This window comes from Solanum stenotomum, chromosome 9 (genome assembly GCF_019186545.1).
Source record: "Solanum stenotomum isolate F172 chromosome 9, ASM1918654v1, whole genome shotgun sequence".
Lineage (NCBI taxonomy): Eukaryota > Viridiplantae > Streptophyta > Magnoliopsida > Solanales > Solanaceae > Solanum > Solanum stenotomum.
In genome coordinates, this window is record NC_064290.1 from 23,344,998 (window position 1) to 23,363,123 (window position 18,126).

Genomic DNA, 18,126 nt, shown 5'->3' on the forward strand with positions numbered 1-18,126 from the left:
CTACTAGAAACACAACCTCTACTACGGGGGAGCTTCCATCTTATGAGAGTACTTTGGAAACCCGGCCTCTACTATGGGAGAGCTTTCATCTCACTATCAATATCCACTCTGTGCTAAGCATAAATTCCCACGGAATAGTCATTTCTTACTTGACTGCATTACTCATGAAAAGGTGTCCTTGGACAACAAATCCAAGCTAGTTCATTAGGATAGCTCTTACTCTTGATTCATTTAGGTGAGAAAGTCTTTCAACCTAAGAATCCTTTCTATGTGAGAAAACCTTTCACATCATACTAGTAATGTGTTTATGAGAATGTCCTTTCAAAAACACAACAACAACAACATCATTGGTACTATACTCTCCAAGCACCCTTAAAACATTAGCATAAATCTCATAATCAATGCATAAGTCCATAATTTACCTCTTGAGGTCAAAACTCACTTTCAATCATAAACTCTTATAAAACATGGGTTAGATATGGATTTCATCATAAATACATGTAAAGCTTTCAATACATTCTTAATTTCATAAAACACTTGCTTTATACTCAAAATCCCTCATCTTATGATTCACAACTTGAAAACACAGGGATTACATGGGTGCATGAGGGAAATCATCATAAAAGCATTGGAATTCACCAATTCATGCATATAAAATGATAATTCAATAATTTGAATCAATAATTAAAGGAACTCATGCTAATTGAAGAAAACCCTAACTAAATTAGGGAATTCTACTATTTGAAATAGAGGAATTTAGGAACTCCATGGATGAAAATTATCATACCTTAACTCCAAACGCTAGCCTTCAATGGAGAAATTGGAACCTTAACTTTAAACCCTATGTTAATCCTTCTTCTTCTTCTTCTTCAAGTTTCTAGAGAGAAAATATTTGAAAGGAGTTTTGGGATTCTTCTGTGAAATTGGAAGAATAAAGTAAATGGGGTGAATTTGGGGTTAAAAGGCTTTTATAGGGGTTCTAAACATAGCCAAATTGACATATCATTGGGAATACTTAATTAGGAAAAGACCCAACTAACCCTGAGAATTAACTGCCACCTACCACCGACGGACCCAATCGATGGACCATGGTTTGACCTACGGTCCGTCCTGGTGGACCGTCGTGCGTGGTCAGAGACTATGATTTTGGGGTTTGAACCATGGACCTCCAACCACGGATCGTGGTCTGACCAACAGTCCGTTGGTCAGGCCATGGTTTTGGACCCTCAGAACTTACTTGGGAAGGCCAACCACGGATGACACCTACGGTCCGTGGTCCGTTCCACGAGTCGTGGGTGGCTGGCGTGGTTTGGCACCTGCAATATCTAGAAAGCAGCTATTTTGGCCTTTTTGAATACGGGGTGTTACATATGATGGAACCAAGTTTTTCCACCAACCTATCGTATACACCTTGAAGAACTTTATCTTCTAGACAAGGACAAATGGGGAACTCGTAGTCCGTAAGCAATCTAAAAATCTCAATATCTAAATCAACTTGCCACTTTTCTCCTGGTCAAGGATAAATGTACGGTGTCTCATTTTCTTTCTCAAAATAATACTTCTCCAGTTTCTCATATTCCTATTAATAATAGTATGATTAATGAGTATGAATGCATCATAACATAGACAATACAGAGGTATAATCAATTTAACATAAATCCAAAGACTTTTATGTTCTCAAACTTAATAAATCACGTGATACACCCGCACATGGTAAAAGTAGTTAAAGAATTCATCCGAAATAAGCCTTTGCAATTTAGAGAATAACATTCCTTTCATTTCAAAATGATAAAATGGACAACTAAAGCCCTCTCTCGGGGAAATCATAGGGTATCACATGTTCCAAAGAAATTAATAATATCATATAAGGCCCATGTAGGGGCTAAGATTTAGAAATAATCCCCACATGAGTGAAACAATAAAGTCTACAATTTTCAAGTTCTCGATATCATGCTACAATCCCATCGCAAAGTCGTGTTCATAAGAAATATGAATTACGATACCTAGTCTACAAGAACGACAAGCCAAAGTAATATCGAGGATTCAAACTTCAGTCGAACCACTTAATTGAAGCTTTGCTTCTACCAAACAAACTACGAAACGATCTCCACCTATTAAAAATAGAAAGGATTCATGAAAAGGGTTCCAACGATACCCATATATCTAAGGCTAGAAACATGGGTTAAAATAATCCAAAAATCTCTTCGAAATTGGGTTGGGTAAAATCAATATTTTATTTTAGAAAAGGTCTACAAGTCAACAGGAACTCATGGTTAAAAACCCTAATAAAATCTATCAATAAACTATTCAATCAAGAAATAACCATTTTTGTCCAACTTGTAGGGTGATGAGTCTGAGATTTGGACTCATTTAGGGCTTTGTTTTGATAGTTGTACTATCCTCAAATCCCTAATTTATGCTATAATATGATGTTAAAGCCTTGATTTTTAGGTATATGGACTAAGGAGAAAAGAAAGGACACTAATAGGCAAAAAGGAACTAAAAAAGCCAAAGAAGTGGAGAAGAGAAATTTTGGTGATCGCCAAGACCACTGGGTGAACCGTCGAGTGGCTCTTCAGACCGCCTAGAGTTCAAGCGTGCCAGACCTAAGGGAAGAAACCAAGTTAGCGATAGAAATGGGCAGTCAGCGAACCACATATCATTTCCACGATGACAAAATGGATCACCCAAAGTTACAAGACTTGAGGATGTTGAGAACCAATGTAAAATGGCGATGGAAGAGAGCAGATGGCGGATGACCAAACCACTCGGCGAGCCTGACTTAACTCCTCTAATGGCTTTTCAGGCTGAATTTTGGGAAACTATAAATTAGATTTTAAATGTAATTTTGAGGAGTTCTCTCCTAGATATTACAGTTCCCATTTTAGACTTAGAGTTTTCTTTGGACTTTTAAGTTGGAATTGCATAATTTTGGAGGATTTTTAAAGTAGGTGTTTGTGTTTTATTCTTAGAACTCATTGTAAAGGCTTGGAGACTCTTACCCTTATCATGGCTCATGCATTTGGTAATCATTTCTCTGTTTTTATGATGTGTAGCTAAGACCCAAATTCTTTGGGTGTGATCATGTTTTTATTTGTCTAATTATTGTATGGGTATTGTTGTTTGATGATCAAATTGCTCTTTTAATGTGTGTTTAATCATTAGCTGAGTTTTAATTTATGAATTGTAGTTGCAAATGCGATTCTAATTTTGTGTTCTTAGCTTTGCTTGAGAAAGAGGTTTTGGGACCAATGCTTTTGATTAATGATTTGTGGGTATTGGGTTAATATGGGTTCATCACGAGAGAGTAAATCTTAAATCTAATCCTACCCATCTAGCTTGAGAGAGTTGATGTATTAAGGTTGTGGGTTAGTTATCTTGTTAAGCTTGTTGATGTTTGAAAGAAATCACTTGAGCCGTAATATTTGTTTGAGAGAAAACTATTTCAGTTAAAGTCCAGCTTACCCAGAGTGTTTCAGCAAATCATCGTTAGATTTCAATTACCCATATAACATAATTAGCCTATAATCGATCACATCCCAAGAAATAATTTCCACATTGTTATTTTCCCTAGTTTTCATTGTTGTTTCAGGTATTCATTGCAAAATCAAACCCCCATCTGACATTAGTTGTCACCCTTTTAAATTTGACTGTATGTTTTCGATAATTTTTATTCCTATAACCGTTTAGAACACGTTTGTACTTCTTAATTGAATTTTAGACATGTACCACTCCTTGTGGTTTCGACCCCAACTCTTCGTTGGGTTTTATACTGCTTAACGATTGTTTGCACCTACAATTGGAAGATGTGTGCTTGGAATTTTAATCAAAATAGCGTCGTTGCTGGGGAGTGGTGTTGTTTGATATTTTATTATTGAAGTTAAATTGTGTTCTTTTCATGTTATAGTTGAATCAATTTCTTTTGTTTTGTGTTTTTGTGGTTCGTTTTGAACAGCAGAAGAGATGAGTTTAAATAGAAGTAATGGTAGCCAAGCAGGACACCAAGACAACATTGGAAATATTAACGATGTTAATGACCCAATTCCATTGGGTGGTGTTGGTGTAATTCGCCTACCTCTGCCTGAAGGAACCGTTGTTTTCCACATTACTAGCACAATGCCTCAGCTCCTACAACTTAAATGATTATTTGGGGGGTTGGCTCATGAGGATCCCCATGAGCATATTAGGAAATTTGTAGATGTCTGTGGTCCGTTCTCATTTAATAACATATCACAAGGATGAGTCCACCTCCGGTTGTTTCCATTCTCCTTGATGGGTGAGGCTACTAAATTGTTGACTGAGTTACCGAGGGATTCCATCATCTCTTGGGATGAACTCACCACAACATTCCAAGTGAGGTTCTTTCCCCCCATCAAAGTTGACGACTTTAAGAGATGGCATCCAAGGTTTCAAATGCTTTGAAGGTGAGCCAATCCATGAGACATGGCTGAGATTTAAAAAGCTGGTGCTTCAGTGCCAACTCATGGACTTCCAAATAATGTGTTTCTGCAACACTTCTATAAGAGTCTCGATTCGGTGAACAAAGAAGTGGTTGATCAGCTTTCTCCTAGTGGTATAATGGAACAACCCTATGAAGTAGCGTCTCAACTCCTTGATTGCATGACCAAGATCAATAGGGCATGACACACTTGTGAAGATCAAGTATCTTCTCAAACGTTTAGAATGACAAAAGAACATATCAAAAAAGATCAAGAGAGAGACCAAAACATGGCTAATATGATGACCCAACTGGATATCGTTGCCAAAAATGTCATAGGTGTAGGTGCAAAGAGTGTTAATACTATGGGTGTTGGTGAAGTAAACCCCGATGAAGCATAATTTCAAGCGATGTACAATGAGGAAGTGAAATGCCTAGCCAATCAAGGAGGAGGTTATCATGCCAACTAACCAAGACCGGGTGGAAATCAAGGTTGTAACATAGATGAGGGATGGAGATATCATGATAGAGATTGGTGTAATCGTAATGCCACTTGGAAGGAGAGAGAGGGGGACAAGGACAGGTACATCCCTCCCCATGAGTGTCAAAAGCCCAAGGAATCAGAAGGTGGCCGTAAAGAAGATATTCTCTCACGCATTATCAACAAAGTTGAAGGGTAAGACAAGGAGTTAAAAGAGATGAAAGAGGATGTGTTATCTCTCAATCAAATGGTGACCTCTCACTCAGTCTCTATTAAGTAGCTGGAGACCCAAATGTATCAAATTTGTTATCATTTAAATCCAAGACAATAAGGGGGGTTGCCTTGTGACAAAATGGTAAACCCCAAAAATGAAGATGATTTGGTGTCCTCGTCATGCCACAATGTTAACTAAGGCGCTTCTTAGGAGGCAACCTAAGTATTTGATGTTTTCAAAGTTTGTTTGTGAATACCGGGTGTTGATTGCACAAGTTGAAAAGTGAAAAGTGTGTGGAAGTGAGTAATTTGGCGAGCCAAGGTCCAGTCGGCGGCACGCCGAATGAGCCCCGACTTGGGCCACTGTTGGAACTACTAAGCTTGAAGGGGCACTCGGTAAAACTCAGTGGGCAATTTGCTCAATCGGCGTCTCACCGAATAGGTCGGCGAGTACTAGTTTGTCCGCCGTTTGAACCCCCAAAATTGTTGGGAGTCATGTAAAACTTGGCGAGGAAAATATGACTCAGCGCATCGCTGAGTAGTTTGGTGAGGACGACTTACTCCGTCGAATGTGCTGCGAACTTAAAGGTTTCAAAGGCTAAATTGTTTAAAATTTAAAACTCCTTCAACTTCTCCTAGTTTTAACTATTGTACCCTCTCACCCAGCTTTAGATCTTTTGTATTTTCTTCTTTTTACCCACTCTTTGTGTGAAATCGTTGATCGAAATTGTGGAACTTTGCCGCCGAGCTATGCAACTTTTGAATTCTTCGTAAATGTTGGTTTTCCGAACCCCGTTCTTTAATTTTGTGGTTGAAATCGAAAGCAATAGGTAAATTTGTTGTTACTTTGTATTGGGCAATTGTTATAATCATGTTTAAGTGTTGGATTGCCTGTAATGAATTGAATTACGTGCCTAATTGCCTTAAATTAATTGATTCCCGTGTTCTTGCTTTTAAAATTGAGTTTCAATTAATGGGTGGTGGTGTAATTGTAATGGGTCTAGTAAGGTGTAGTCTAGTAACCTGAATTGTGCCAAATGACGTAATTTGCCCAATGATGGAGCGTTTGACGTCATTCTTAAGGGTAAAAGTCGTCAAATGGCTTGTTTTTGCCAAATCAGGGGAAGTCTGAGTGCCCTGAGGGAATGGGTAGTATGGGTCTAGTCTTAATTGAATGGTGTATGTGCTTAATTTTGAATTTGGAGGCTGTGGGCTTGATATTGAAGTTTTGGGTTGAAAATTGGCATGTTGGACCGTCTGGCGAGCTACGTCGAGCTCACCGAGTGGTTCGACGGTTTGCCAAAGTCCCCCTCAGATCATTCTTAATTTCCATAATCGGTTGAGTTTGTTCTATAACTTTTAGCGAGACGACTGAGCTCACAGAGTTCACTCGGCGACTCGCTGAAAGGTCTTCTTGATCGCCTTTTCTACGCCCCAAACTTATAAAATGTACGATAACTTTGGCGAGACACTTCTAGCTCAGTGAAAGACCCTGAATATCGCCGACCTGTCTTGATTTTTAAAAAAATTTGCGCTGCTCCTTTCAGTGAGCGCGATTTGGCTCGCCAAATTGACTCGACGACTTGCCCAGTGGTTCAACGAGTCTTTCTGCAACTACATTTCTGCATTTTTCTTGAACTTTTTTTAACATTTTCCTATATGGCTTGCAAGAATGGCTAGAACAAATTTAAATGATAGTGGCATTCCATCCAGCAAGCGGGCACGTGGAGTCGTGATCAGTGACGGAACAACTACTTCCACTACTAAGGGAAAGAAACTACCTCCGACTGGAGGCATGGTAAAGGGCAAAACTGTAATGACCCTCAAAATGAAGTAGGATAAAGTAGAGACTCACATGGGTTTTATGCATTAATAACTTTTCAAAATAATGAAGAATAGCCTTTTAAGTCAGTTTTAAAGAGTTTGGAAGTCAAACATCAAGGAACGACCAAGACGTTTGAAAACTAGTCTTTTACGTGTTGGTGTGTTCTAGTATGTTGTTCATGTTTTTATGTGTTGTTTGGAGTCTAAAATCAGTGGAGGTGACCATAGTGTCTTAATAAATGTTTTTAGGATCAAAACGTTTGGATACGACACCCCGGGGGCCACCATAAGGGTCCCCGAAGAGGACCCCAAACTTGGCCAAGTAAGCTGCCAAGGCAGCTTGATGTTGTACATAGAGAGAGTGGCTCCGCGTCGCGGACCTGCTTCACCCATGGCCAAAAAGTTTTGTCCACATCGTGGACATATTGCGGACTCTACTATCTCAAATTTAATTTCCAGAAAACTTGTGGGAACATCTCCGCATTGCGAACTTGTTTCCCGACGAAATTTGCGAAAATAAAACTCAAGTTTAACTTGTTTAAAAAGGTCCAACTAAGTGAGGGGTAGTTTGGGTACTTTGGGGAATTATTATGAATGGTTATTCTACCTATTTTAGGGTATTTTAAGTTGGTTAAAACCCCCAAAACCTAAAATTATACCCCATTCTTCACATTGACCCTTCTCTCTCAAAATAGATTCTCTCAAAAACTCAATAGAAGATGGGTTTTCAAATGATTTCTTCTTTAATTTCATGGGTCTTCAATAATTAAGGTATGGTGACTCTTGATTCTTGAATAACCTCTCATTCAAGGAGTTCTATGAAAGATTTTCAAAAGTGATTTAAAGGCCAAAATTCCCAATTTTCAATCTAAACATGGGTTCCTTGTCAAACGATTTTATAAATCATTCTATTGATTAATTAATGTGGAATTAAGGTTTTAAAGATAATTTTCAAAGGAATTCTTAAAGAACCCATGATCCCCAAATTCTCAAAAATTGGCCTATGATATGGGTCTTTGTGAATATGATCTCTATTGGTGAAATTATGTTTAGATTAGATTGTATTGATGTTTCTTATGATTGTCTATACTTATTCATGTTGAATTGTTGGTATATTGATGAGTTGAGAATTATGTTCTTATGGGCAAAGTTATGGGTTGATCCCTTTGTTTATAGAATTGTACTTAGATTGTGTTTATGTTATTGAATTATATTGTTGATTCCTATTACTATCTATGTCAATTGATTATGAATTGTTGAGGATTGCTCCATGGTGATCATGGCTTGAAGAATTGGTAAGTTGACCTAACTTCGAGTCTATAGTATAAGAATTGATGTGGTGTGGTTTGATCCACTTATGGTGGATGTGTTCACTTCTTGTCTATCTATGCATGTTGAGATCATGGCCTTGAAGGCAATAGATGTGAAGTGAATTGATGATTATGATGCATATGTTTATTAACTTATGCTATGAAGGTTATGTACGAAACCCTCAATGGTAGCATGATGTTTAAAGTGTGTTGATGATGAAGACTATATTTGTCGCGCACCATTTTGAGGTGAATGATAATGTTAGGGATAAGGTGTGGTCTACATGATTGATTATGTTAGGTACTACTGTTGAATGACCCCTACCTATATGACCTTTATATGAATGTTTGATCATATACATGTTAGGAGTACCTATTCAATGTTGAATGTGTCCTTGTCTCCTATGATGAAGTGTGGGTGTGTGGTCTAGAATCCCTAAGGGCTTTATATGTGAATTGCTCATGATTTGAGGACATTGTGAATATGTGATGATCCCTTGAAGGGAAGTGTACTCAATGTCAATGTTGTTGCTATTATGTCACTATGAGGACCAATATGCACACACACTCTACATGTATAGCTATGAAAATGATGTGTTATGGTGTCTATTGAAAGGTGAACTCTTATATGCACCCTTACATCTTATTATGCATGTAAAGTGTATGATTAGCAAGGTATGAATATGTGTTGTATAAAGGTGTTTATGTGAAAGGCTTTCTCATATATGTACACACACATGAATGAATGAATAAGGTTTATGATAATCTAGTGAAAGTGAGTCTCGTGAAAGGTTTCCTCAATTGTACTCTAAACTAGACTCTGTTATAAATATGGTATGATTATGTGAAAGGTCATTCTCACATAATTTACGTTCTATGATGAAAGGTCATTCTCATCTTAGAAACCTTTGAGCTATATGATATGAGGGATTAAGTCCCTAAAGCCTATTTTATGAACTAATGTTAAATAAAGGCTTAAAGATGTTTAAAAAGGGAGTTGGAGCTTAGCAGCGAGTGAACATGAAAAATGAGAGTGGGGGCTTCACGTTTAGCAAGTCCGATTTCCCACAAGAGAACCTTCACATTTAGCAAGTTCGGGTTCATAACATAGATGTTGTCTCATGAGATGGAAACCTCCACGCTTAGTAAGTCAAGGTTTTCTAGTAGCAATCTCCTTGTTCCATAACTACGTGCCCCCGTAGGTATTAGCTTAGTGGATCCACTAGATTGATATTATGTATGTAGGTCCTACTTTGGCAAGTAGTACCCTCTCTTTTCGGTGTGGGAGTAGAACATCAGATTCCATGTAGCTCACATGGTCTATGTCGGTTATGGCAATGTCTCCCGAAAGTTATGAAATGAACTAAGATTAGAATATGAACTCTAGTCATGATTTCTTGAAGAGTTACTTACTGTAGGTAGGACTATGGACCCTACTTATTCATTGCACAAGTGGACTCTAAAGGAGGTTATGATTAGGCTCTTTATGTAATGAAGACTATGGTCTGTGTATGTTAATATGAAAGCATGTTATGGTTGATTTTACATATGTCAAGATATGAAGTATGATTATGCATGTGAATTACACTTATGACTTCTTAATGGGTTTGCTTAGTATATGTGGGGGTATGTTACTCCATGTGTACATTGCACAAGTGAGCTTGGGAAGGGGTTGTGAGGGTGGTTTACCTATGATATGAACTAAATGGGTTATGACTAATGATGTAGTAGAGGAATGAGTCCTTATATGATGTTATGAAGTACGTTGGTCTTATGTCTAATTTTAAATGAAGATGTTATGACTTGTTGAATACGATGTACCTAGTCTATGGTGGCTTCCTAGAAACACTTGGTGTGAGTAGTATTATGGGATGCTACTTGCACATTGCACTAGTGTGACTTGGGGGTTGTCTTAGGTGATGGTTCCTATGTGAAGACTATGTCTTATGGTGTACTTATGACTCTATGACTATATGTGGTTGGATTGATGAAGGCTATATGTAAGTTCACCTTTGGTAACCTTAAGGTGATACATTGTACCAAGTATTCCCTAAGGGTTACTTGAGGAAAGGAGTTAAGATAAAGAGGAAGGTAATGTATTGTATGCATTGAATTTGCCTAAAATGTTATAAGTGGCTCTATGTGCTATTATGAATGGTTTCCCTGTGTATGATGATGTATGTGGTTTATATTGTGCCTATTGTACTAAATGTTCATGAAGTTTCTCTAAAAAGGCATGATGCACAGTTTCCAACTAAATGTCCTTTTAAAAGCATATTTTGCATGGTTATCATACTTAGTGCATTCTTGTACTAACACCATTCTTCTTCATCTTTTTACACCAAGTGTAGGTGATGGTAGCTAAAGAGCCTTTCCTAGAAGTGATTGGCTTAGTATTCCCAAGTTAGGGTGTGTCCTTAAAGATTCAAGGAAATTTATGTTAAAGAGTTTCCTTAAGTTCTATGTACTAGATAGTAGTTTCTTTTGTATTGTAAGGGATGTGTCCCTCCTGTGTTGTAGTCATGCTTTAAGATGGCTACCTTGAGACGTAGTACTCCGATTTTGTATTAAAGGTTTAATTAGGTGACTTTTAAGTCTTGTGTTATATTATGGAAAAGTTTTAAATTTTCCGCTATTTTTCTATGATAAATGCTATGACGAATGCTAAGGGCTTGTATAAGACCTCCGAGAGGTCGAATACGCTGGTAACAACTAGGGGGTGCTCTCGGGTCGTTACAAAAGTGCCTATAGCTGAGACACTAGAGTACAACTCTGGTAGTGAGGGAGAGTCATAACTTTAGTGCCTCCTCCGACACAGACAGTGGTTCATGCACCACCAGTTCAGGGTCCTCCTCCCCTGTCACTAAACTGGCTAAAGGCCGAGGGATTGAGGACCATCTTAGAGGAGAAGAGATTGTCCATAGATGGCGTAATGGACAGGCATCCAAATGTATGGGACACCCTCAGGTTCCACAAGTTCGAGGTCTTCACCAGGACCCGTGGCCCATACATTCCTACATGGATCTGGGAGTTTTATGTTGCTTACAGTGAACTGGTACCTCAGGGAAAAAAAACGCTAATGCCTTCAGAATGGTGGAGTTTGTGATGGTCCGGGAGAGGAAAGTGAGATGCGGCAGCGATGATATCAACGTTGTGTTTGAGAGGGCTATGGACTTTGAGCACGAGTACCAGGGTATGATCACTACAAAGACTCTGGATGACCCGAAGGGTTGGCTAGCCCCATTGATTTTCTGACAGCACCCCGAGGTGGATTGAGGCTAGAGTGGCAATACAGAAGAAGGACCTAAACATAGTAGCTCGATAATGGTTTGGATTCATCAACAACATAGTCATGCCATCACAGAATTAGTCCATTCTCCACCACCCAAAGGAAGCCTACCTCGGGTCTATCATAGCCAGGAAGCGGCTAAATTTGGGGGTGATTATTGAACAGGAGATGGCTATGAGGGCCAAGCAGTGCCAGACGTCCCTTCCCTTTCCAGTACTGATCACAGAGTTATGTCGTCAGGCCGGAGTTCCCTGTGATGAGAAGATGGAGGTTGAGGTTATACCCACATCATCTACCGACATCCGGCGCATAGAGGTCGAGTACACATGGGATGAGGCTAATAGTAGGAGAGCAACTTCGGTGGACAAATCCCCGGAGGTTCATATCTATAAATTACATGCGGAGGCAACTATGCCTACTCCAGCCACTGGGCCTTCAGGTACCTCCAGCTCTGTTCCTTCTAGCACTCCGGGTACTTCTTCTGCTCCCCCTCCCGCTAGGACCGCTGCTGGCACTTTTACATCTAGGCCTCTGATCACTCATGCCATGCTTCTCAAGATGGGGCACCTAGAATTTTGTTGATATGCGTAGTTCACGATTAGAAGTCGAGGTTCCCTGGATGATCGAGCAATCTATCACTGTTGCATTGACACCTCTCCAGGCTTTTATTGATGCCCTCACAATGAGAGTAGTGGTATGTGAGTGAGGACATAGAGCTTCTGATGAGGTCACGGCCTTGAAGGCCGATATTATTGGGCTGAGGAAAGATATGGACCAGCTGAAATCCACAAACATTATTTCACTCTTTGGGATGGTGGAGATCCCAAATGACCCGAGTGTAGATGTCCCAGCTTGTGCTGAAGTGCCTCCGGGTACCACCCGAGATGGTAGTAGGGCTGATGCTGCTGTTGCTGAGTCTGAGGCCCAGACATATGAGGAGTAGCTTGAGGTGTGAAATGAGGTTGTTTATGAGGACCTGGCTGACTTAGAGGGTGCCATGTTCAAGACTGCTATACAGGCCTCCTTGAGAGAGAGTGTGACACCGGGCACAGATGCGCCCCGACAGACGGAGTGACTGAGATGCAGACTGCACCCCATGATTAGCCTAGAAGGATGACCTTTTACCTCTCTCTCTATTGTTTTATTGACTATTTGGTTATTTTAGTTGCATTTTAGGGCAACTACTTATTTTGTTGGGTGGGGTGAGGTATTTCCATACCTACCTCTTGTCTTGTGATTGGTTTTGTGAATATTGGTTTTGTGTTGATGATATTCTTGTGAATATTTGTTTTGTGCTGATGATATTCCTGTGGATATTGGGCTTTGATAAATACATCTTGATTGTTGAATTGTATTGTGGATGTTTTTAGCTTGTGGTCCATTGCTTTGATTGAAATTTCTTTTGAACCTAATTAAAAAAAAATTCCACCTCTTTTATGTGTGATTGTGTTTGTTCTTATGCAAATTTGAGTGTCGATTATGGTCAATAACGATGATTTTAATAGTGCTCCTAATTGAACAAAATGAATGTGTGGCTACGATGAGGCAAACGAAGTTACCTAGACAATATGTGAACTTTTAGCATCTCATTGTGACTAGCCGGTTGTCGAATGAGTCTCTTGTGATGAGCATTGCACGTGGGCTAGAATGTGCGGAGTCTTGTTTGATATTGGTACCAATGCCTTGTGTGATGAGATTACTTTGAACATTGTGTATGGTGACACCTAGAATTTTCCCCGTTGGTCTTGTTGATTGAGTGATGCAAGCACTTGAAATTATCTTAGACAAGAATTTTGAAGAGTGAACCAAGTTGACATTATACCTTTTTTGTGGCCAACCTTGTGAGATGTGTGAACCTTGTTTGACACCTTTTGAGCCTTAACCCTTTTCTTAGAAGAAACTTGAGCAATTGTTTTATCCATTCACCCATAACTTTCATGAAGTGTGGTTTGTTTGAATAGCGAACTTAGGCAAAAATCCTAAGATGGGGGTATGGTGAAAAGAGAAGAAAAGCCAAGAAGTGCGAGAAATCCCCCCTTGTGTGATTTATTTGAAAAAGATGGAATCCCATGTAAAATAAAGAAAGAGAAAAAGGAATGAAAAAGAAGAAACAAAAGAAAAAGATCAAAAAAGTTGTGAAATAAAGTAGTGAAAATTGCAAAAGAAATAGGGTATTGTTCAAATGAAGTTGAATAATTGGGTGGTTTGTGAGCATGCTTGAAATGTTAAATAAAAGAAGGAAAGTGAGGTTCAGACCATACTTCATAAAGGTAGAAGCCACTAAGCCTAAATGACCATACCTTTACACTCAGCCCCATTACAAGCCTTGAAAAGACATTTTTGATCTTGAGCAAGCTGAAACAAATTTTTGTTGGAAAATAAGGGCAAACATATGGGTGAAGTCATGCATGTGTTCATCTTTGTAAGTGTGAGAATTATATGTGATTCCGAAACTTTAAATTGTTGAGAAATTTTGTGTGAATATAGATTCATCTTTATTGTGAAGGCATTTGAGTACCTTTGTTGAGGTTGAGCTTGCATTTGAAGCAAGCATTGTGAACTTGAGTATTCTTCATAATGGTGAGTCACAATTTGAATCTTTGAGTGCACAATTGATCACTGTATAAGTAATTTGAACCTTGTTGTGTGCATTTATGTTGAGTTTTACTTGAGGACAAGCAAAAGTTTAAGTTTGGGGTGTTGATGAGTACGAGATTTGGACTCATTTGGGGCTTTATTTTGATAGATTTAGTTTCCTCAAATGCCTAATTTATATTATAAACTCATGTTAAAGCCTTGATTTTCAAGTATGTGGACTAAGGAGCAAAGCAAGGACACTAACAGGAAAAAATGAACTTAACAAGCTGAAGAAGTGGGGAAGAGCAATCCTGCGAACCATCGAGTGGCTCTTCAGACCGCCTAAAGTTCCAGCGTGCCAGCCCTAAGTGAAGAAACCAAGTCGACGACAGAAATGGGTAGTCAACGAACCGCCGATTGTTTCCGCGATGACAAAATGGATCACCCAAAGTCATAGGACTTAAGGATGCTGAGAACCATTGCAAGATGGTGATGGAAGAGCGCAAAGGGCGGAAGATAAATCATATGATAATCTGAAATGATGGGGGATACTTATAGTAAATCTGAATATATAAATACTGAGAGTTTGACAACAATTGAGAAGTCAAACTCAAATGCTAAAGCTGAATCTTACTATTTCTGAAATAAAGCCTGTACTGACTAGAAATGTTGGGACATGCCCCAGCTAGATCTAGCAAAAACTGAACCTAAAGCTAAAAGCAAAGAAAGATAATCATGTCACTCGTCCTCGAAGAATGAGGACTCACCATTGATGCTGCTGAACTGAAAACCAGGGACCGATCTATGCGTGATCTGACTGCTAAGGACCTCAACCTACATCACGAGAAGATGTAGCGCAGAGTATGTGTCAATACTTGAAAGGTACTGAGCATGCAGGATAGAGTAAACTGAAAAATAATCATAAATGAATCAAAGCATATATCTGAACAGTGATAAAAGATAAGCATGATACTAAGCTAAGATATTGAACATGAAATAACTGAATACAATGACCAAGTTTATAACATGTTAAGACTGAAATCTGACTGTATAACTGATAACAAGGTCAATGCAATAGAATATGACTGAACTGTGGGAACTACTAATAACCGAAATAAAACCACATGAGCTAAATTTGGAGTCCGATGTATACGCCCCATCGAGAGGACCTAATATACCTTGCTAGAGGTATAGAGGCATGACTAGCGTGATTACTAAGTATAATACTCACAAAGGGGACTTACCTACGGGGCACGTAGTTTTGGGAGTATGTGGGTGACTGAGTTTAGTCCACTCGGTATTAAGCTACTCCCAATTGTGTATGTAATTAACATTTTGTGACTGAATTTCTGTAATACATGATAGCTCAAAACTGACATGCTAACTAAAAATGCAACATTAATATACTCATAATGAAACATTCAAAAACTGAGGCATGTATATATGAAATATCTAACCTATCATGTGTAATTCATGAACTAAAAGAACTACATAGCAAGCCTTCCGAATTTATGAAAGAATCTACACAAAAAGATATTGCATTCATGATAATCTGATTTGGATCATTCTAATAGATAAAGCCCAACAATTTCTAACATTCAAGAAACCCTATGTCTAGATAATATTGAGGAAATCAAGATTATGACTTAAATCTAGGGACCTAATGAGTGAAAGGAACCTACTAGTGAAATAGCCTATACATATTGACGAATTTCATGAAGAAATCTTTCGATTTCGGGCTAGAACTGAAGGAAAGCTTGCGACATTGTTGGAAAGCTTTGGTCGACTCTTTCTCTTCTCTAGTTCTAAGTTTGATCAATTATTGTGAGAAAGAATTGATTATCGTAGGTTCTAATTAAGTTGCTAGCCTAAAACTGACCAATACTACGTAGTTTAGGGGTTAAACGATGTAGTTTAGGGATCCAGCGCATAAGGGAAAGACCAAAATACCCTTGACTTAACAACTATCAGGGCCACCGACGGATGGGACCTATGGACCATGGCTGGACCGACGGTCCATGCTGGTCAACTGTCATTTGGCGACTGGGAGCTGAGATTGGGGGTCTGATCTACAGTCCTAGACCACGGACCGTGGTCTAACCTACGGTCTGTAGGTCCTGGCGTGGGTCTACCTTTATCCAATTTTCGGAGGCTTCTGGGTGAGGGGTTGCAGTTGGCCATGCACGGACCACCAACATGGGCCGTGGGTCACTCTACGGTCCGTGGGTGGCAACCCTGGGTTGCACCAGTAACTCTAAAATCTGCATTCTGGTATGTTCTAGCATACGGGGTGTTACATTATCTCCCCCTTGGGAACATTCGTCCTAGAATAAAGACTAAACTAGCTGAAGATGGAGGGAAAGGGATGTAAACTCTACCTCGGAATACTGGAAACTGATTTCTAACTGAACTAAGTTCAAAGAACATGCAAATACACTGAAAATGCAAGTACAAACTGAAGGAACATGATACTAAGACTGATGCTACGCATGAATAACTGAAGAGGAACTATTACCTCAAGATGGAATGGAATTGGAAAGGAAGAGGTGGGGATACTTTCCTTTCATGGCTGCTTCTGCTCCTAAGTCTCTCCCTCTACGGACTGACTCTTCTACAAAACCTTAACTGAAGCGACTTTCTTTTTTCTGAACCTTCGAACCTGACGATCAAGGATTTCAAGTGGTACTTCTTCATAAGTGAGACTATCCTTCACAGCCACACTTTCTAAAGGTACAATGGATGTTGGATCACCCACACACTTCTTCAACAACGAAATGTGAAAAATCGGATGCACTGATGCTAGTTCTGCTGGCAACTTTAACTCATAAGCCACTTTACCAAATCTTTTCAAGATCTTGTAAGGGCCTACATATATAGGATTGAGCTTCCCTTTCTTGCCGAATCTCATCACCCCCTTCATAGGACTTGGAACTCTAATTCCCTTATCCTTACGTCTGCATAGGACTTCTGGTGACTCTGGGTGTCTTAAGTCTATCTCTAATGAGTTGCACTTTCTCCACATCATCATGAACTGACTCTGGCCTTATCAAGACGACTTTACCTACTTCAAACCAACCAACTGGAGATCTAAATCAATGCCCATACAATGCCTCATAAGGGGCCATCTGAATGTTGGAATGGTAACTATTATTGTAGGCGAACTCTATAAGGGGAAAGTGATCATCCCAACTACGCTTGAAATCGATCACACAATCTCTCAACATGTCCTTTAAGGTGTGAATGGTACGCTCTGCCTGACCATCCGGCCACAGATTAAATGATGTGCTAAGATTAACCTGAGTACCAAGACATTTCTGAAATGACTTTCAGAAATGAGAGGTAAACTGGGGACCTCTATCTAAAATGATGGACAAAGGAACCCCATGCAACTTGACTATCTCATTAATATAAAGCTTCGCATACTTCTCCGCTGAATCTATAGTCTTAACTGCCAAAAAGCGTGCATACTTAGTAACTTTGTCAACTATAACCCAAATGGAGTCATGTTGTCTGCAAGCACGAGCTAAACCAATAATGAAGTCCATGTTGATCACTTCCTACTTCCAAGTAGGAATGTTGATCTCTTGAGTCATACCTCCTGGTTTTTGATGTTATACCTTCACTTGCTGACAATTGGGGCACTTAGCCACAAAATCTGCTATATCCCTCTTCATGCCATTCCGCCAAAATACTTCCCGCAGATCACGGTACATCTTAGTGGCTCCTGGAGGAATAAAATACCTGGAGTTATGGGCTTCTCCAAGAATCTGTTGTCTCAACTCACCCACCTTTGGAACATAATCGACCCTGATAGCGAAGCACACCATCTCCCCCTTGGGAGAAAGAGTCAACTCTCTGCTGATGGAATGCACCCTTTAGTTAAAGCAATATGAGATCACTGGCTTGCTTTTCCTTAACCTCCGCTACCAAAGATGATTCTAACCCATTCTAAACTGTTACACCACAATCTGATATGCTCATAAGCGAAACTCCT